The sequence below is a fragment of the Balaenoptera musculus genome, chromosome 1 (assembly GCF_009873245.2).
Source record: "Balaenoptera musculus isolate JJ_BM4_2016_0621 chromosome 1, mBalMus1.pri.v3, whole genome shotgun sequence".
NCBI classification, from domain to species: domain Eukaryota; kingdom Metazoa; phylum Chordata; class Mammalia; order Artiodactyla; family Balaenopteridae; genus Balaenoptera; species Balaenoptera musculus.
In genome coordinates this window covers 171,506,755-171,527,962 of record NC_045785.1, presented here as the reverse complement: position 1 = coordinate 171,527,962, position 21,208 = coordinate 171,506,755, and the positions used below count along the sequence as shown (strand labels likewise).

The 21,208-nt window shown below is 37.4% G+C and overlaps 1 non-coding gene across 1 annotated transcript; it reads right to left on the bottom strand.

Moving 5' to 3' along the window:
- Nucleotides 1-20,486: 20,486 nt before the first annotated feature.
- Nucleotides 20,487-20,592, bottom strand: LOC118887119. Its single transcript, XR_005017893.1, has one exon. It is a non-coding gene; the product is annotated as a U6 spliceosomal RNA (small nuclear RNA).
- Nucleotides 20,593-21,208: the final 616 nt, after the last annotated feature.

The window sequence follows — 21,208 nt, the reverse complement described above, 5'->3', positions numbered from 1 at the left end:
ATTTTTTGAGGAAACTCCATACTGTTTTCCGTAGTGGCTGTACCAATTTACATTCCCACCAACTGTGTACCAGCATTCCCTTTTCCTCACATCCTCACCAACATTTGTTATTTCTTTTATTTTTGATGATAACCATTCTAACAGATGTGAGGTGATATCTCATTGTGGTTTTGATTTGCATTTCCCTAATAATTAGTGATATTGAAAATATTTTCACGTGCCTGTTGATCATCTGTATATTTTCTTTGGAAAAAATGTCTATTCAGATCATCTGCCCATGTTTTAAGTGGGTTGTTTTATTATTGTTGTTGTTGACTTTGAGTTCTCTATATACTTTGGATATTAACCCTTTATCAAATATATGATTTGGAAATATCTTCTCCCATTCAGTAGGTTGACTTTTCATTTTGATACTGGTTTCCTTTGCTGTACAGAAGCTTTTTAGTTTGATATAGTCCTATTTACTTATTTTTGCTTTTGTTTCCCTTGCCTTTGGAGTCAGATCCACAAAACATTGCTAAGACCAATGTTAATGAGGTAACACCTATGTTTTCTTCTGGGAATTTTATGATTTCAGGTCTTACATTCAGGTCTACCATATGACCCAGCTTTTTCACTTCTGGGTATTTATCTGAAAAACACAAAAAACACTAATTTGAAAAGATATATGCACCCTTATGTCCATTGCAGCATTATTTAGAATAGCCAAGATATGGAAGAAACCTAAGCATCCATCTATGGATGAATGGTTAAAGAAAATGTGGTTAAAATATACAATGGAATACTACTCAGCCATAACAAGAGTAAAATTCTGCTATTTTGAACAACATGGATGGATCTTGTGGCTATATGCAAATGAAACAAGTCAGAGAAAGAAAAACACCATATGATTTCACTCATATGTGAAATTAAAAAAACAAAAACAAAACAAGTGAACAAACAAAACAAATTCATAGATACAGAGAACCAATTAGTGATCACCAGAGGAAAGAGGGTTGGGACTGAGCAAAATGGGTGAAGGGGGTAAAATGTATGATGGTAGATGGTAACTAGACTTGTGATGGTGATTACTTTGTAGTGTATACAGATGTTGACTTTTAATGCTGTACCCCTGAAACTTACTTTAAAAAAGGAATGGGTATATTTGACTCCACAAGCTAATTTAGATCTCTAAAAGAAACCTACTCAAAATAATGTATTATGTATTGATACACCCTATGGAGTTAGTGAATAGTGGATGATAAAAATGTAAATCCAATGAGTTTAAACCATTTATTTGAAAAAATTTTAAGTAAAAATTGAGAAAATAAAATAATAGTTGGAATAAATTATCACTGGTTCATGACTGTTTATCTTTATTCACATATATTTTTACAGACAAGTACTTCAATTTTATTAACTTATTAAGAAATATATTATTATAAATCTGACTGCAATATCCATGTTTCTGCAAGTCATAGACAAAACTACATTTTTGTCTGAAGACTTTCCAGTGATCATGGAATCAGGGTAAGGGTACTTGGATTATGTAAGTGGCACTTTTTCTTTTTAATTTGATGCATGTCCACTGTGAATATATATGAGTCTGACACCCACCAAGAGTAAGGAATTTCACCAGATGGTTGATCCAAGCACTTTCTTTACTGAACAATCCTGGGGACACAGTCTCTGAATCAAACTGGTCTATGGAGTCAAGGCATTTTACAGTAAGTATCAGTGCAGGATGAGAAATAGTTGGATAGAGAAAAAGAAAGCATCAAATTAAAGCTTTTCAGAGAGCAGGAAGTGGTGTTACCCAGAATAAAGCCCTAGTTCAGTGTTGTTCTGACATTCTCCAGTAGCTTCCCTGGAGATGAAGTATAAGGGAATAATTGTTTTAGTCGTTTTGTATCATTTTCTCCTCATACTGGATTGGTAGTCTGGATAGAAATGGAATTCTAGATTGAAATGCATTTCCTTAATGAGATTTTTCTAATTGTTTCTACTTTTCAGTATTATTGAGAAAAAGGCTAATGTCATTTTGATTTTCACTAATATATATTTGTAATTATTGTTTCTGATTTTCTCCCTCTTGACTATTATCTATCACATTCTGAATTATGGAATAGTGTGTCTTTACACTAAGTAGGTCTCCTTTAATTCACTCTCCTGGGCATTTGATAAATACTTTTAATCTGGAAGCACTATCATTCAGGAATAACCTAAAATCGTGTATTATTTTGTTTAAAAAGGTTTCCCCAGCATTTCCTTTATCTGAAATTGCTAGAAGAGAAATGTTGGATCCTCCAGATTAACGTTTAATAATTTCAATTTCTTTTACTTTTTCACTTTCTGTGATTTTATTATTGTTTTCCTTTTTTTTAACTGAAGTATAGTTGATTTATAATGTGTTAGTTTCAGGTGTACAGCAAAGTGATTCAGTTTTTATATATATATATATATATATATATATATATTTACATTTTTAGATTCTTTTCCCTTATAAGTTATTACAAAATGTTGAGTATAGTTCCCTGTGCATTTTCTAACCTAGTTTTTAATATATGTTCTAGAAATTAGCTACCATGCTTATAATTTAAAAGAGTTTATTTCTTTTACAGTTATAGGCCCTTTGGTACAATATTTTGCCATTGCTTTTTTAATGAATGTAATGTTGTGTCATATTACATTGAGGGTTTAACATTTTTTCCATTGTTTGTTACGTTATACCTGTTATTTTTTTTCAAATTTGCTTATTGAGGTGTGGAGTTTGCTTGGCAGACTAAGAAGGATATAAGTGCTCTATATCTGGGGTGAGAGGGAAGATCTGACTATTCAGGTTTTCAAACTTTCTCCCTCTAATCTGATTCCTCTAAAGAATAAATCCCTATTATTTGGCCTGTGTATAGGGACCTATGTGTGGAGTTGAAAGGGGAAATGGCTGTTCCATACCTTTCAATGTATTCTCCAATTTTTTGCCTTATCCTGCCTGTCAGTTCTAAGGTCAAGGTTTTTTGTTTGTTTGTTTGTTTTTGTTTTTTAGGTTTCTGCAGGGTGAATGGTCTCTACTCTCAACATTCTCTCTTCCTGTATTTTAGTTGTTGCTTCTTTTGCCCTATTAAATCATTTTCCCCACCTCTGTCTCTGCTTTTAAAAATCTGTTGAAAACTTGTATCTACTATTCTCTTTATACTCCTATAATAATACTTTTCAAAATTGTAATTTAATATCAGTAGGTCTTGGGCAGGAGAGGTTACAAATACATACATATTTAGTTATTTTAAAAAGAAACTATCTACTAAGGTAAATTTTGAGAAGTATATTCTTGAACTATTGAGGGGAAAATGACTTCATATTCCCCTTAATTTTTTTAGAAGTTAGAAGTAATGTGTTAGTTGAGGCAGATAGTACACATTTTGAAAGGAATAAATTATCTAAGTATTTCTAGGAATATGTACTAAATTGCAAGCCTCCTTTTCCATATGCTGTCATTTATATATAGAAGCACCAACTCCATACATTTGAAGCGGCCAGATGGCAACTCTTCTCTTCATTACTAAAATGAAATAGGGAATACAAGTGCTCCCTGGTGAAAACACACTGCAGTATTTTGTTTTAAAACATACAGTTTTGAAGTGAACATAAGCTTGCTTCTGCCTTTTTTTAATGTTTGTTCTCTTTCTTAGAACTGAGGCAGGCTAGGACGTGAGACCCTTTGCTGCAGTGCTTGCACATGGACAGATATCTCCCCCAGCAACAAAATACAAGGAAACTATAAGGGACTAAAAATAACTGCCTGCATGTGCAGTTGGGGCAAATTATGAGCAAGATACAAAAAGACCAAAAACCCAACTGCCACTTCTGAGGAGCTGGAAGCAAAAGCAGGGTACTACACATGCACCCTGCACACAGCACCACCAAGGGGGTAGGCAGACCACCTAAGCCACGCCTCGAGCTTGACCCCTGGCCCCACACCTATCCTCACCCCATATAAGGAACCAGCTCGCCCCCCTCCAGGAGCAAGCAAGAGAACGTGTTACTTGTTCTTGCTCCTTCATGCTGCAGCGCAAGTCCCAACGAAGCCTTGCCTGAATTTCTTGTCTGGCCTCTTATCAATTTCTATTGATTAAGGAGGCCAAGAACCCTGGTTGGTTACATACTTTGTAGCAACCATGAAGGGACATTGATCCCTTCCTGGGAGAGGACCTGGGCACCTCTGTGACCACTGAATGCAGCTTCCCCATGGGTGACAAGCGGCTACCTGAACCTCTTGTTTCAGCATCACCACATTTGATAAGTCTGCCCTCCTGGCCCCTGAGGGACTCAGTACCTTCATTCAGGCAACACTTTCCCTCTCCCCTTTGTTCTTTTCCCTCTCCTGATATCTCTTTACTTCTCCTCTCTCTGTCTTCTCCTACTTCTGTCCTATCCTTCCAAGAGAGTGGACGTCAGGCAGCTATAGCATCACTCCTCTCAGCTTGTGAGACCTGCTCCCTCTGGCCGGCAATGGCTCACCTTGACAGGTGACAAACAGAGGTGGGAGAGGCTCTCCTCATACCGTGTGTAGATCTTGGTCCAGTGGGCTCTCCCTGATGGGAGATTTCTGAGAGTGATAGAGGTTGAAACCGCATATTGTGTAGTGACTGGAAGTCCAATCATACCAATATACTCAACTTTATTTTCCTGCTGCCAAGAGAAGTCCCACTGGGAGTGGGCTGAAGCGGCAGATCTCTATACACTGGTGTGAGCATGGGTGAGAGTCCCAACTGTGGGTTAGAATCCCACAGACGACGTACAACTGGCTGGTTTCTGGGCTTGATCACCCCGGTGGGCAGTAGACAGGGTGCGCCCTCCTTCACTGGCCCTTTCTGGAAGCGTGCAGGTCTGGTGCCTGAATGGACACCTGCAGGGGATGGATTGAAATGGCAGTCTCTCTCAGTCTGTGTCTTTCTCTCTTGTTCAGTCTTTTCTGTCCCTCCTCCCTTTAGCTCTCCCTTGGTCCTCACCCCTACAACTCCTTTCCCCTTCACTCTGAGGACTCTTTGTTGGTGTCTTTAAGTTTCTGTCATTGGTACATGTTGAGACTTAGTGAATTTAGAAGGATCTTTGTTTCATGTAGTTTTGTCTGTCCAACTGCTCCTGCAAGTCTCTGCTGAAATTGTGGGCACAACGGAGCACTTAAGCCTTGAAATGCAAACACAGCCCACATTGCCTGAGACTCCAGCCTTGGGTTACTTAGTAGGACTTTAAAGAAGAGCAACAACAACAAAAGAGGAGCTTGCTTTTCTCTCTACTGTCTTTACAATGTAACTGTTCTGCCCTGGCTGTCAGGAACTATCTGAACCATCTGTAGTCCCCAAGACTGAAAAAAAAAAAAAAAAAAAAGAGGCCTTTTTAAACTCAGGCAGGAAAACTATGAGATCTCTGGTTCTGGCGGCTGTCTTTATATAAATGAACTGTAATTAATTGGCTTAAAGGAAATTGAGCACATTCTCAGAAATATAAAAGAAACTTGTCAGAATACATTTCAGGTTCATGTGACCTGGGAAATATTCAGTATTGAATTAATATCTCGTATTAGAGCTAGTTTAAGCTTGTGGGTTTAATTAATACAGACCTGTATTTAGAGTGCTCAACATTAACTATAAAACTTTTATTGTATCTAGGGTTACTGCAAGTCAGTAAGTGCATATTGTTTCCATTATAAAAATTGTCAACAAGGAAAATAATATTATTAAACTTTTAAGTAAATGTAACTGAGATAAGAGCTTTTTGGTAAACTCTGGGAATAATTATGTTTTGGAAATGTCCATCTAAAACAGTCTCTCCAAATTCTGGTAACGAAAATAACTTAAATGATAGGAATTCATTGAATATCCAGGTTATTTCAAGTAAGATAAAATACTGGAACATTAATTGCTAAACAGATCTAATTCTACCTACTTTTGTCTTATCAGAGGAAAAGTAAAGATATTTGGGTTTATTGGACACATGGCATGTGCCACATTGAGGAAATAAATTATGCATTAAGAAGATGTATGTTTCTAGATGTTATGGGATATTCCAAAAAATGAATGCTGATGTGACAGTTTACAAGGACTTGCTTCTTGGTTTTTATTAGATATTAAGGCTGTAAGGTTAAAAATTATAAGGGAAACATTTCAAGATGCTAGGAAAATGGAAAACATATTTTCAGTTAAAAAATTAAAAAAGTATCAGGAATGGAAATGCACTTTGTGAAAGGAAAACAAAAGGTGGTTTTGTCCTAGACCTGGTTGCTTCTAAATGAAAAACAAACACAAAACAAAACAAAAAAACAGGGGACAAAATAATTTGGATACCAAAAGTTGTAGGAGGTTTATGGAAATGGAACACTGAGAAAATAAATTTGTACATGGATAGGATTCTCTAAGGTTGGATTAAATTTAATTATGTAAATGGATTTTATTTAAAGAAGGTTGATGGAAGAATAAATTTGGATTCTCTTTTTTCTAAATTTTTATTTTATATTGGAGTATAGTTGACTTACAATGTTGTCTTAGTTTCAAGTGTACAGCAAAGTGATTCAGTTAAACATTTACATGTATCTATTCTTTTCCAGATTCTTTTCACATATTAAGTTATTACAGAGTACTGAGTAGAGTTCCCTGTGCTCCACAGTAAGTCCTTGTTGATTATCTACTTGTTGTTTAGTAGCATATTGTTTAGCATCCACGTGTTTGTGACTTTTACAGTTTTTTTTTTTTTCTGTAGTTGATTTCTAATCTCATAGTGTTGTGGTCTGAAAAGGTGCTTAATATGATTTCAATTTTCTTAAATTTACCAAGGCTTGCTTTATGGCCCAGTATCAGGGGTATCCTGGAGAATGTTCCACGTGCACTTGAAAAGAATGTATTCTGCTGCTTTCAGATGGAATGCTCTATAAATATCAATTTAGTCCATCTTTTCTAATGTGTCATTTGAGGCCTGTGTTTCCTTACTGCTTTTCTCTCTGGATGATCTGTCTATTGGTGTAAGTGGTGTGTTAAAGTCCCCCACTATTATTGTGTTACTGTTGATTTCTCCTTTAATGGCTGTTAGCACCTCAATATATAAGGCAAATACTATGATGTTGGGTGCATATATATTTACAATTGATATATCTTCTTCTTAGGTTGTCCCTTGATAATTATGTAGTGGCTTTGTCTCTTGTAACAGTCTTTATTTTAAACTCTATTTTGCCTGATATGAGTACACTGCTACTCCAGCTTTCTTTTGATTTCAAATAGCATGGAATAAATTTTTTCATCCCCTCACTTTCAGTCTGCATGTGTCTCTAGATCTGAAGTGGGTGTCTTGTAGACAGTGTCTGTGTGGGTCTTGTTTTTGTATCCATTCAGCCAGTCTGTGTCTTTTGGTTGAAGTATTTCATCCATTCACATTTAAGGTAATTACCAATATGTATGTTCTTATTGCAATTTTGTTGATTGCTTTGTACTTGTTTTGTAGCTCTTTTTCTTCTTGTCCTCCTTTGTTCTACTGTGATTGGATGACTATCTTTAGTATAGTATCTTTAGAAAGGAATAGCTTGGATTCCTTTCTCTATTTTTGTGTGTTTATATATTACAGATTTTTGGTTTGCAGTTAACCATGAAGTTTTTTTTTTTTTTTTTGCGTTTTTTTTTTTTTTTTTAAATAATAGCTACTCTATTTATTTATTTATTTATTTATTTGCTTTAGCTGTGTTGGGTCTTCGTTTCGTGCGAGGGCTTTCTCTAGTTGTGGCAAGCGGGGGCCACTCCCCATCGCGGTGCGCGGGCCTCTCACCGCCGCGGCCTCTCTTGTTGCGGAGCACAGGCCCCAGACGCGCAGGCCCAGCAGTTGTGGCTCACGGGCCCAGCCGCTCCGCGGCATGTGGGATCCTCCCAGACCAGGGCTCGAACCCGTGCCCCCTGCATTAGCAGGCAGACTCTCAACCACTGCGCCACCAGGGAAGCCCCACCATGAAGTTTTGATATAGCAGTCTATATACATGTTTACAAGATTGTTTTAGTTGCTGATCTCTTAATTTTAAATGCATTTCCAATATCCTGTATTTGTACTCTCCTCTTCTTAAAAGTGCTGCTTTTTTTTTTAAATTTTATTGGAGTTGATTTATGATGTTGTGTTAGTTTCTGGTGTACAGCAAAGCGATTCAGTTATACATATATACATACTCATTCTTTTTCAGATTCTTTTCTCATATAGATTATCACAGAATATTGAGTAGAGTTCCCTGTGCTATACAGTAGGTCCTTGTTGGTTATCTATCTTTTATATAGTCATGTGTGTATGTTAATCCCAAGATCTCATTTATCCCTCCCAACACTCCCAAGTTTCCCCTTTGGTAACCATAAGTTTGTTTTTGAGATATGTGTAAGTCTGTTTATGTTTTTGTAAATGTTCATTTGTATCATTTTTTTAAAAAAATTAGATTACACATGAGTGATATCACATGATATTTGTCTTTCTCTGTCTCACTTACTTCACTTAGTATGATAATCTCCAGGTCCATCCATGTTGCTGCAATTGGCATTAATTCATTCTTTGTATGGCTGAGTAATATTCCATTGTATATACGTACCACTTCTTCTTTATCCGTTCATCTGTCGATGGACATTTAGGTTGCTTCCATGTCTTGGCTATTGTAAGTAGTGCTGCAGTGAAAATGGGGTGCAGGTATCTTTCCAAATTATGGTTTTCTTTGGATATATGCCCAGGAGTGGGATTCCTGGATCATATGGTCGTTCTGTTTTTACTTTTGTAAGGAACCTCCATTCTGTTCTCCATAGTGGTTGTATCAATTTACATTCCCACCAACAGTATAGGAGGGTTCCCTTTTCTCTACACCCTCTCCAGCATTTATTGTTTGTAGACTTTTTGATGATGGCCATTCTGACTGGTGTGAGGTGGTACCTCACTGTAGTTTTGATTTGCATTTCTCTGAGAATTAGTTATGTTGAACATCTTTTCATGTGCTTCTTGGCCATCTGTATGTCTTCTTTGGGGAAGTGTCTATTTAGATCTTCTGCCCATTTTTTTGATTGGTTTGTTTGATATAGAGCTGCATGAGCTATTTGTATAATTTTGGAGATTAATCCCTTGTCTGTTGCTTTGTTTGCAAATATTTTCTCCCATTCTGCGGGTTGTCTTTTTGTTTTGTTTATGGTTTCCTTTGCTGTGCAGAAGCTCTTAAGGTTAATTAGGTCCCATATGTTTGTTTTTATTTTCATTACTCTAGGAGGTGGTTCCAAAAAGATATCACTGCAATTTATGTCAGAGAGTGATCTGCCTAGGTTTTCCTCTAAGAGGTTTATAGTGTCCGGCCTTACATGTAGGTCTTTGATCCATTTTGTGTTTATTTTTGTGTATGGTGTTAGAGAATGTTCTAATTTCATTCTTTTACATGTAGCTGTCCAGTTTGCCAAGCCTCACTTGTTGAAGAGACTGTCTTTTCTCCATTGTATATTCTTGCCTCCTTTGTCATAGATTAATTGATCCCAGGGGGCATGGGTTTATTTTGGGGCTGTCTATCCTGTTCCATTGCTCAATATTTCTCTTTTTGCACCAGTTCCATACTGTTTTGATTACTGTAGCTTTGTGTAGTCTGAAGTCAGGAAGCCTGATTCCTCCAGCTCTGTTTTTCTTTCTCAGGATTGTTTTGGCTATTCAGGGTCTTTTGTGTTTCCATACAAATTTTAAAATTTTTTGTTTTAGCTCTGTGAAAAATGCCATCAGTAATTTGATAGGGATTGCACTGAATCTGTACATGGCCTTGAGTAGTCTAGTCATTTTGACAATATTGACGCTTCTGATCCAAGAAGACAGACATGGTCTATCTTTCCATCCATTTGTGTCATCTTCGATTTCCTCCATCAGTGTCTGATAGTTTTTGGAGTACAGGTGTTTTGCCTCTTTAAGTAAGACTAGTCCTAAGTATTTTATTTTTTTTTGATGTGATGATAAAACGGATTGTTTCCTGAATTTCTCTTTCTGGTCTTTCATTGTTAGTGTATAGGAACGTAACAGATTTCTGTGTATTAATTTTGTATCCTGCAACTCTACCAAATTCATTGATAAGCACTAGTAGTTTCCTGGTAGCATCCTTAGTATTTTGTATATATAGTATCATGCCATCTGCAAACAGTGATGGTTTTACTCCTTTTCCAATTTGGATTCATTTTATTTCTATTTCTTCTCTGATCGCCATGGCTAGGGCTTCTAAAACTATGTTGAGTAAAAGTGGTGGGAGTGGACATCCTTGTCTTGTTCCTGATCTTAGAGGGAATGCTTTCAGCTTTCCACCATTGAGTATGATGTTAGCTGTAAGTCTGTCATATATGGCCTTTATTATGGTGAGTTATGGTTGGAGGGACTGGTGTCTGCCCACTGGTGGGTGGAGCTGGGTCTTGTTCCTCTGGTGGGCAGGGCCATCTCAAGGGGTGTGTTTAGAGTCGGCTCTAGGCTAAGGAAAACATTAGGCAGGCTGTCTGCTGATGGATGGGGCTATATTCCTGCCCTGTTGGTTGTTTGGCCTGACACGGCCCAGATCTGGAGACTACAGGCTGTTGGGTAGGCCCAGGTCTTGGTGTCAAAATGGCCACCTCCAGGAGAGTTCATGCCAATGAGTACTCCCCATTACCTCCACCACCAGTGTCCTTGTCCCCACAGTGAGCCACACCCCCCAACCCCACCTCTACAGGGACCCTCCAAGACCACCAGGTAGGTCTGGCCCAGGCTCCTATGAAGTCACTGTTTATTTCCCTGGATCCCGGTGCACATGAGACCTTGTGTGTGCCCTCCAAGAGTGGAGTTTCTGTTTCCTCCAGTCCTGTGGAGTTCCTGCAATCAAGCCCCACTGGCCTTCAAAGCCAAATACTCTGGGGGCTCCTCCTTCCGATGCCAGACCCCCAGACTAGGGAGCCTGATGTGGGGCTCAGAACTCTCACTCCTTTGGGAGAACGTCTGTGATATAGTTATCTTCCAGTTTGTGGGTCACCCACCCAGCAGGTATGGGATTTGATTGTATCACAAATGCACCCCTTCTGCCATCTCACTGTGGATTTTTCTTTGTCTTTGGATGTACAGTATCTTTTTTCATAGGTTCCAGACTTTTTTGTTGATATTTGTTCAGCACTTAGTTGTGATTTTGGTGTTTTCATGAGAGGAGGTGAGCTCAAGTCCTTATACTCTGCCATCTTGTCTCCACCCTCTGGGCTCCAGATTGTTCTCTTTCTGTAATGTAGTGGACTCACCTGCCCTTGTGTATAGTACACTTAGGGAGCTGTGTGCAGAGGTCTTGCACCTAACATGTCTGATTAGAGTTCCCAGCAGAGAACTGCTGCGTTGACACCACACTTTGGTGGACACTGTGCAGAAAAGCTGCTCGCAACACCTCAATTTAAGATGGCTGCACCTGGAATCTCAGGCTGAAGTGCTGTGAGCTGGTTTCTCTCTCTTAAGAGAACAGAGTTTTTTTGGAATGCTGTTTCTGACCAGATTGTGCAAATTTCTTTGCCTTTAAATAAACTGTCCCTATTTGCCCTTGAAATCTTTTATTGTCACTTTGGTCAAATGAATCAGAATTGTTTCACAGAGACATATGATCCTATCTGATCAGGTGTTTTAATTTTTTTTGATATTTTTGACAGACTTCCCAAATGTCAAATTCTAACTAAAATTTTGACCTTCTGCTAACTTTGGGGTGCTTCAGAGGGACCCTGGACCATCCCAAAGAGAAATCCTAAACTAACTGGGTTCATTTGGTATGTTAAATTACATGGGAATCATTGTCAAATGAGTACTAAATCTTCTTAGCTTGTATCATATGGGCGAATGTTATTAATATAGATCTTCTAAAAATTTTATGGATTTCCTTAAAATCTGGTATGCCCTGATAAAATGTTACCAGTCATAATTCTAGTTATTATAATCAAGTTTCTTTGTCAATTGCTTTGTGATCAGGTGTTTAACTGTGCCCTTTTAGTCTTTTGTCATTCCTAGAAAGATAAGCTGATGCTTTGTAAAAATGCTTCATCTCCAGGAAGATTCATAGAAAGGGTTTTTTGACAAGTACAGGTTTTTGGTAACTTTCATATCACACCACTGAACTGGGTAAACCTGATGGCTTTATAAAACTGTTAATTACATGGGTTTATTAAACTGATGGATATGGTTATAATTTTTCACTTTTGTCTAAAATATTACTGCCTTTTTTTTTAATTTTATTTTTTTATACAGCAGGTTCTTATTAGTCATCAGTTTTATGCACATCAGTGTATACATGTCAATCCCAATCGCCCAATTCATCACACCACCACCCCCACCCCCCTGCTGCTTTCCCCCCTTGGTGTCCATATGTTTGTTCTCTACATCTGTGTCTCAATTTCTGCCCTGCAAACCAGTTCATCTGTACCATTTTTCTAGGTTTCACATATATGCGTTAATATACGATATTTGTTTTTCACTTTCTGACTTACTTCACTCTGTATGAAAGTCTCTAGATCCATCCACGTCTCAACAAATGACCCAATTTCGTTCCTTTTTATGGCTGAGTAATATTCCGTTGTAAATATGTACCATATCTTCTTTATCCATTCGTCTGTCGATGGGCATTTAGGTTGCTTCCATGACCTGGCTATTGTAAATAGTGCTGCAATGAACATTGGGGTGCATGTATCTTGTGGAATTATAGTTTTGTCCGGGTATATGCCCAGGAGTGGGATTGCTGGATCATATGGTAGCTCTATTTTTAGTTTTTTAAGGAACCTCCATACTGTTCTCCATAGTGGCTTATCAGTTTACATTCCCACCAACAGTGCAAGAGGGTTCCCTTTTCTCCACACCCTCTCCAGCATTTGTTGTTTGTAGATTTTCTGATGATGCCCATTCTAACTGGTGTGAGTTGGTACTTCATTGTAGTTTTGATTTGCATTTCTCTAATAATTAGTGATGTTGAGCAGCTTTTCATGTGCTTCTTGGCCATCTGTATGTCTTCTTTGGAAAAATGTCTATTTAGGTCTTCTAAAATATTACTGCCTTTTAATCTGCATTTTCCAGATATAAGGAAACCCTTCCTTTCAAGCTAATTATAATTTAGAGCAGGTTCATAAACTTACATCCCTAAGTAGAATTGAAACATTTATTTTTTCCCTCTACCTGATCCCTCCAGAAATTGGAAACTCATATTCCCAGCAGCTTTATTGGGTAAATAAGAAAGGCCACCTCCTGACGAGTGCAGGAATCTCAAGGTATTTTTCAGACACCTCAAAAAGAGAGGAATTCATCCAAATCTGTAAAGCAGAATCTGTGATAAGCCCTTGGCATTGCTCTCCTGGCTCTGAGCAGCCTTTTAAAACTTTAGTCTGAGATTCCTTATAAAAAAATTCTAACACAGCCAATTTAAAGGACCTATGTGATAAATTACATAAGTAATCAAGCCAAGTTTATTGAAATCAGGCTTAATTTGAAAACAATCTTAATTTGGATATATTTGGTAAATAGGGTATTTTAGAGAGAAAACGATTGTTTCAGTGGATATCAAATTCTGTTGAGTTTTGTATTTACTAAGACTCACCCCCCAGATAGCCCCTTCCTGTATAATTTTAAGTTGAGTGAATAAAACAACACTCTAAGATTGTTTCTGAAGCTTATCCTTTCCATATAAACCCTGGGGATCAAGTTATTCTTAAAACCTGGAAAGAGGGGTCCCCCAAAGGTGAATTATTGCCAAAATGGAAGGGCCCCTATAAAGTAATTTTAGCCACCCCCCCTTGCTGTCAAACTGCAAGGGATATCTAGTTGGATACATTTATCCAGACTAAAAGCTTCTACCTCCAAAGACCCAGCAGGTCACAAGAGAAGAACAATACACCCGTGAGCCAGTAGAAAAATCTGAGATACCTGTTTAGAATACAGGTACCACCGACAGATAAGTAAAATGATGTGGTGGGCTGGACTTTTGCCATTCTTGCTATTGTACTCTTGCTTGCATTCCACCAGTTTGCTCAGCCACCAGGGAAGGAGCTCCTTTGTCCATGCTGGGTTTAAGGGAAACACTGTCCCACAGAAATGCTCCTCCCATTGACTTTGTCCACCTTACTAGTCCCTGTAACTAGGGGACAGTGGCAAGAAAATACACTTATCGGTATTTCCAGAATTATATCTAAAGGGGAACATTTAAAAGAATGCTGGATATGCCGTCAACACCCCCAGCTGGCTACTGGTCCTCTTGCGTTTCCCCTGAACCGGCCGGGTCCAGTGGTAATTAATGATCTAAATCAGGGACAACTGCCACCCCCTCGACCTCTGCTGGTCACACTTGAACTTTCCAGGGTGCGATTCCAATGCTTTAATGCGACTACCCCCATACAACTGGACCCGAGGTGTGGGGCACACTATGTTTAATTGCACAAATAGCATTTATTTCACATGCCCTGAGAACCCCCCCCAAGATATAATTACACCAGATATCCTGCCTCTTATATAGGGATAAACTGTACCTACAACTTTACCCACTGGTGCCCTGTTTCCAACTATGGCCCAGTCTCCCTAAACAACAGGGAAGGGGAATGTGAGTGGTGGGAAGGAAATGTCCCATCCACCTGGTCAATCCCATTCAACTCACCTGTGGAATTCCAGGCAAATAGTGATCTGGCCTGTGGAGGGTGACCCTCTGATGGTGTCAGCAGGATCATCCGTGAGCATCTTGTTAAAAATGTTGTAGAGCTTCATACACTTAATTATCAGCATAATGGTCTGCTGTCCCCTAATTGTTTAAGTACTCACAACAGTTATATCCTTCAAGAACTGTCCGCTCTTAACAACCGTGAGACAGACATTCAGGTCTGCACCCTGGAAGGGTTTATTTTCCTCTTCAGACACCCAGACCATCATATGTTATGGAATTATGGCCAGGCCCTGTCCTTTTCCAGCCAAACTATAGCCTGTAAATGCATTGTCCCCTTCATAGGAGGGTACACTATAGGGACAAGAGGTATTTTTATCTATAACAGAACCATTCCAGCTCCCCGCCGAACCCAGAGAGCACTAGGAATGATCCTAACAGGGGCAGGGCTGGCCATAGGAGTGGCAGCTCGGGGGAGGCTTTACCTATTATAAAGCAACACCAAGAAATCTCACCAGACAGCTTGGTTATATGAGGAAACAGGACAAGCCTTAACATGACTTAAGACCTCTCTTTTTCCTTTGGCTCATGTAGTTCTTGACAATCATCTAGCTCTTGATCACCTTCTGGCAGAACAAGGTGGAGTTTGTGTGATAACTAATACTTCCTGCTGCACCTGGATCAATGCGACAGGACAGGTAGAAGTTAATATTAAGGAAATATACACCCAAGCAGAATGGCTTCACAATTTTAGCAGGGGTGATATCGCTTCCACTGTCTGGTCAGCAGTAAAGGAAGCCCTAAGTTAACCTGGTTGCTTCCCTTTCTAGGCCCTTTAGTGGCTATTGCTCCTCTCCTTTTTGGCCCTTGTATGTTTAATCTTTTGGTTAAGTTTGTGTCTCCTAGGCTCCAACAGTTTCAAATAAGACTCATGGTTCAAAGAATTCAACCCATTCCAGAGGAGGTGGCCCAGGTAGCTACAGTTCCTTGGAACAGTCAGTAAGGGATGTCTACACCTCTAGCGTAGGCTAGGGTCTGCAGCCCTTGTCCAGCATGAAGAAATGTCAGAAGAGACCTTTGGCCCCTTAAGAAAAAGGGGTGTAGAATCCCTCAAGGGGGAATGAGACAGGCTGGGACCTGGGACCCTTTGCTGCAGTGCTTGTACCTGAACAAACATCTCCTCCAGCAACAAAATACAGACACTATAAGGGACTAAAAATAACTGCATGCATGCACAGCTGGGGCAAATTATGAACAACAAGACACAAAAAGACCAAAACCCAACTGCCACTTCTGAGGAGCTGGGAGCAAAAGCAGGGTATTGGGCATGCACACAGCACCACCAAGGGGGTAGGCAGACCACCTAAGCCACTCCTCCAGCTTGACCTCTGGACCCGACCCCTACCCTCATCCCATATAAGGAACCAGCTGGTCCCCTCCCCCCCCCACCCCGCATCAGGGAGACAGCAAGGGAACCTGTTGCTTGTTTTCCCTCCCTCATGCTGCAGCACGAATCCCAGTAAAGCCTTGCCTGAGTTTCTCATCTGGCCTCTTATCTGTTTCTATTAAGGAGGCCAAGAACCCTGGTCAGTAACACAACCATCATTAAACATTACATTAAAAATTTAAGCTATTAACTTGCCAAATAGATTGGTCAATATAGTTAACATGATTTGAAATACTCTCCAATAATATTCTAGAATTTTCAAGAATATTATCTAGTGCATTTTATCAGATAAATGTTTTAAGAACACATAAAAATGCATTCCTTATGAAAGTAATAAAACTGGTTCTCAAATATTATTTATCAAAAGGTCTTCAAATGCAAATTTATTTCCAAATCACATTGTACTCATACAATGTATACCAGTATACAAATTTAAACACTATGCATGTCTACCTTTTAGAAGTATAGTGTATAAACTAAAAGGTACTTACCAGTCTCAACTGTAGGGTAATGACAATAGCATAAGAGGAATTAAAATATATACTGTAATTGTAATATAGCAACACATTATAAATTTTAATTTTAGTTGTGAAATTTTATAGTTTAATATGGTAAATAAAAATTTGCTTACATATTTTATCATTTGAGCTATGTTTTTTTTTCGTTTTTTTCTAGGAACCTGATTAATACTATTGTCAATTTGGAAAAATGTTAAAAGAAATGAACAAAATTTGCCTGAGAAATTGTGCCCAAAATAAAGTGGGACTTTGAGTGGTAAATAAGGAAAATTAAATATCTGTTACAACACTATAGAGCATTATAAATTCACTGTTTGCTCTTTTACAAGGACATTCATCAGTCAACTTTATATATAAAGTGATTGTATTGTTGTTGCACTCAGAATAGTTTAAAACTTTTGAAACCTAAATGCTAATACAATTTGGCATGCAGTATGTAAAAATATTGATATCAAATAATTGTAGAGTAACATACAAAAAACCTTAGCACAGATGTACAATTCCCATCTGTACTGGAACATAAATCATGCATTGGTTTGCCATATTGAAAAAATCTGCACTATTATCTAAATTAAAAAATCAGGACAAGTAAATCACTACATTAACCTTTTGGAATTACAATTTAATTATTCTCCGCACACCAGTTCACATTTATGCAAGTTTTTCTTCTGAATTAATAAGTCGTTTCCTTTAATTGCTCAAATGGTGTTCCAAGTTCTGATTTTTACAAGCACACAGATATTAGTTTATTTTGGGAAGTCAGATTTCTATAAAATTCTTCTTTATTAAAATAGCTGCATATCATTTGCCAAAAATTGTTAACAGAGCTAAAGAGAAATGCATTGTAGTATTTTACAGTTTGTCCTGGATGAAAAATGTATAATACAGTCATGACTTGCCTATGTAATAAGAGTTACATCCTTTAGTCTTAAATTTAATGCTATTTTAATTAAATATTTGAATACAATTATTTGTAAAGCCTCCATTCTAATATTATAGCCTTACATCACATGCCAAAAGCAGCCTTTGTTTGAACTGTTTGAGTTTTGTCACTTTTTCACAGTTAGTATGTACATCCATTTAAAAATAATTACTATAAAACCTAAGCTATTGTAACTTCACTGCCCTGTAAGGCGTGGTCCTCAAAAATATTTACTGTTTGATTATTGACTACCATTTATATTTTCATTGTTTGAGTCACACACCACATACACACACACAATGATACGAAATTACGACACAACCTTCCTTGAACTGTTACAGCTGTTTCCAGTTCCCTCCACCTGTGGCATCCATCCAGATTGCAGTGGAAGGTACATTTGATGTAGAGTTAGACTCACCCAAGTATGAGTCCTACTCCTGTAATCACTAAGTGGGGCATCTTAGGTAAATCATTATCTTCCTTGTGATTATGTTTCATTATAAGAGAGAGATTCAAATATTCCCCCCTATAGAATCATTGTAAATTTGAGCTTGAGTCATCAAAGTTACCTTCATCTTTTGAGATGCCCTCTATGGAATGCCCAAGGCTTTCTTGTAATTTCCATGAATTTTGGGAGGCCTTTATTACTTCTGCCTCAAAGTTCCTGGAATCTTGCCAATAACACACAAGTTATTCTCTTTTCTTCTTCTTGCCAGATTTTAAACTCATTCCACCTTTTCTCATTTCCCACAAATATCATTTGCCAAACATCTCCAATAGATTTAAAGGTAAACTTATGAGGTCTTTTGTAATTTAATCATGAACACCATATAAAACATATGTATGAGACTTCACAAAATGATGGGAGATTAGAATCCTTAGTCTTAAAAGGCCTTGAGCCCTCAAATATCTCACTTGTTTACAAGTTTGTTTTTCTTTGTTGTTTATAAGTCTGTTTTTAGTCCCTTCTTTTTTCTTTCATCCTACCCAACATTTTTATTGCCAAAGGAGGGCAGCTATTTATATTTTGTTTACTTATGCATGTACATATGCATGAATTTATTTGATTTTTTCTAGCCAGATATAAAAAGATAAATTTTGCAATATCCATACTGATTAAATAAGACCTAATTAAGATCCCCATGCCAATACATGACACATAATCATTAGTCAAACCAAGTTATGTCTCATCCCCTTTAACCAGAAAATAGATGAAATAATGCATTTCCTACAGGTGAGCTTACCCACAGACCATGCCAGTGAATATTCAAGGACTACATACCATATGTACTCTGGGAGCTGAAGTTGCACATAAACATAACAACTATTATGAAATTACGTCAAACGGTTGTGCAGTAAGTCTATTCTCTAAAATCAATGAAAATAAATTGTTAATTGGCTTGAAAGACAAACTGTAAAATGGCTTCCCATTTTCCTCATCTCCTAGTATTCATGCCCTGTGCAATCTCCTCTCTTTAAGTGTGGGTGGGACCCATGACTTGCTTCTAATCAGAGAATATGGCAAAGGTGATGAGATGTCACAGATAGATATACCATGTTCTTAGATTGGAAGAATCAATATCATCAAAATGACTACACTACCCAAGGCAATCTACAGATTCAATGCAATCCCTATCAAATTACCAATGGCATTTTTCACAGAACTAGAACATAAAATTTGTATGGAAACACTAAAGACCCCGAATAGTCAAAGCAATTCTGAGAAAGAAAAGCGGAGCTGGAGGAATCAGGCTCCCTGACTTTATAATACAAAGCTACACTAATCAAAACAGTACAGAAATGGTGCAAAAAGAGAAATATAGATTAAGATCATAACTCACAACCTCTGTCTTACTAGAAAACTCTCTCTGCTAACTCTCACCCTTGCTGGCATTTAAGCTGCTCTATGGAAAGGTCCAAGTGATAAGGAACTGAATGTGGCTTCCAGCCAACAGCAAGCAGGTGACTAAAGATCTCAGGATGACAGAGCTTAAGGAACTGAATCTTGCCAACAGCCATATGAACTTGGAAGTGCATACTTCCTCAGTTGAACCTCAGATGACACCACAGCCCTAACCAGCATGTCCTTGATAACAGACTTGTAAGACCTTAAAACAGAAAACTCAACTAAATCATACCCAGATTCTTGACCACTGACAAGGGGAAAATAAACCTGTGCTGTTTCAAGCTGCTAAGTTAATGGTAATATCATTACACAGCAAAAATGAGATCCAGAATATTTCCACAATGTGAACAAAATATTTTCAAATATTTTTGTGTAAAAAATTTTAAGCATATACAAAAGTCACAACAATTGTATAGCAAACACCAATATAAATAAGCCAGCAATGTTCTCATCAGTGCTTATGAATAACCAAAATTATGGAGGAGAACATTACAGGCATACCTCATTTTATTGCACTTTGCTTTACTGTGCTTCACAGATATTGCAATTTACAAATTGAAGGTCTGCGGCAACCCTGTGTTGACTAAGTCTATCAGTGCCATTTTCCCAACAGCATTTAGTTACTGTCTCTGTGTCACATTTGGTAATTCTCTCAATATTTCACCCTTTCATTATTATTATATTTGTTATGGTGATCTGTGATTAGTGATCTTTGATGGTACTATGAGGACATGCTGAAGGCTCAGACGGTTAGCATTTTTTTAGCAATAAATTTTTAAATTAAGGTATGTACGTTGGTTTTTTAGATATAATGCTATTGCATACAATAGACAATAGCATAGTGTAAACATAACTTTTATATGCACTGGGAAACAAAAAATTTATATGACTGACTTTATTGCAATATTCACTTTATTACAATGGTCTGTAACTAAGCCCACAATATCTTTGAGGTATGCCTGTGTACTATAAGAAGCAAAAAAATTAGGCAACAGAGCTAACTGAAATATGTACTTATAATTTTTAAATAATCCAGTATTTTCTAACACATCTTATTCAATTTTAATTTCCATGAAGTTTTTTCCTTAAAAGGATAGAATATTATTCTTGCACAAGGCCATGCTAATCTTCTCGGTATTGTTCCAATTTTAGTATATGTGCTGCTGAAGCAAGCACAAGGATAAGATATTATTAGTCAATGATTGAAAAATTAACAAAAAATATTCTTAATATTTATGTGTTATATTTGACAAATACCTTAGTAGAAAAAATTAGAATTGATTCTTTGAAAAAATTAAAATTCAATTATTTTTCTTGAGGAAAAATTACAACATGGATTTTATTTTGTATTTGAAGGACAGAAGCAAATTAATTACATTTACATTTGGATGGATGCCAAAGTTGTTTTTATGAATAATTAACATTGGGAATGCTGACGATATATTGAATACCTTATTGTCATAAATGCTTTAAGAATATAAAACAATTACAGTCATCATGTCCTTCTGATCTCTCTTCCTATATCTAATACTTTTATTTCTTTAGAAATCATTTTTTTTTTCAGGTCAAACAGCATGATAAAGGACACATTGCTTTGCTTTTAATAGTGTTGTAATTTTCATATATATAAATGTTATAAATTTCTTTAGTGTATTTACTTATGTGTATCATTTACCTTGAGTTTTGTAAAATCCATTTTCTAAATGCTGTTGCATTGCAAAATTAGGTGCTGAGTGGAAAACATATAACAAAACTTGGTGGGGGACTTCAAATAATGGTGGAATGGTACTTT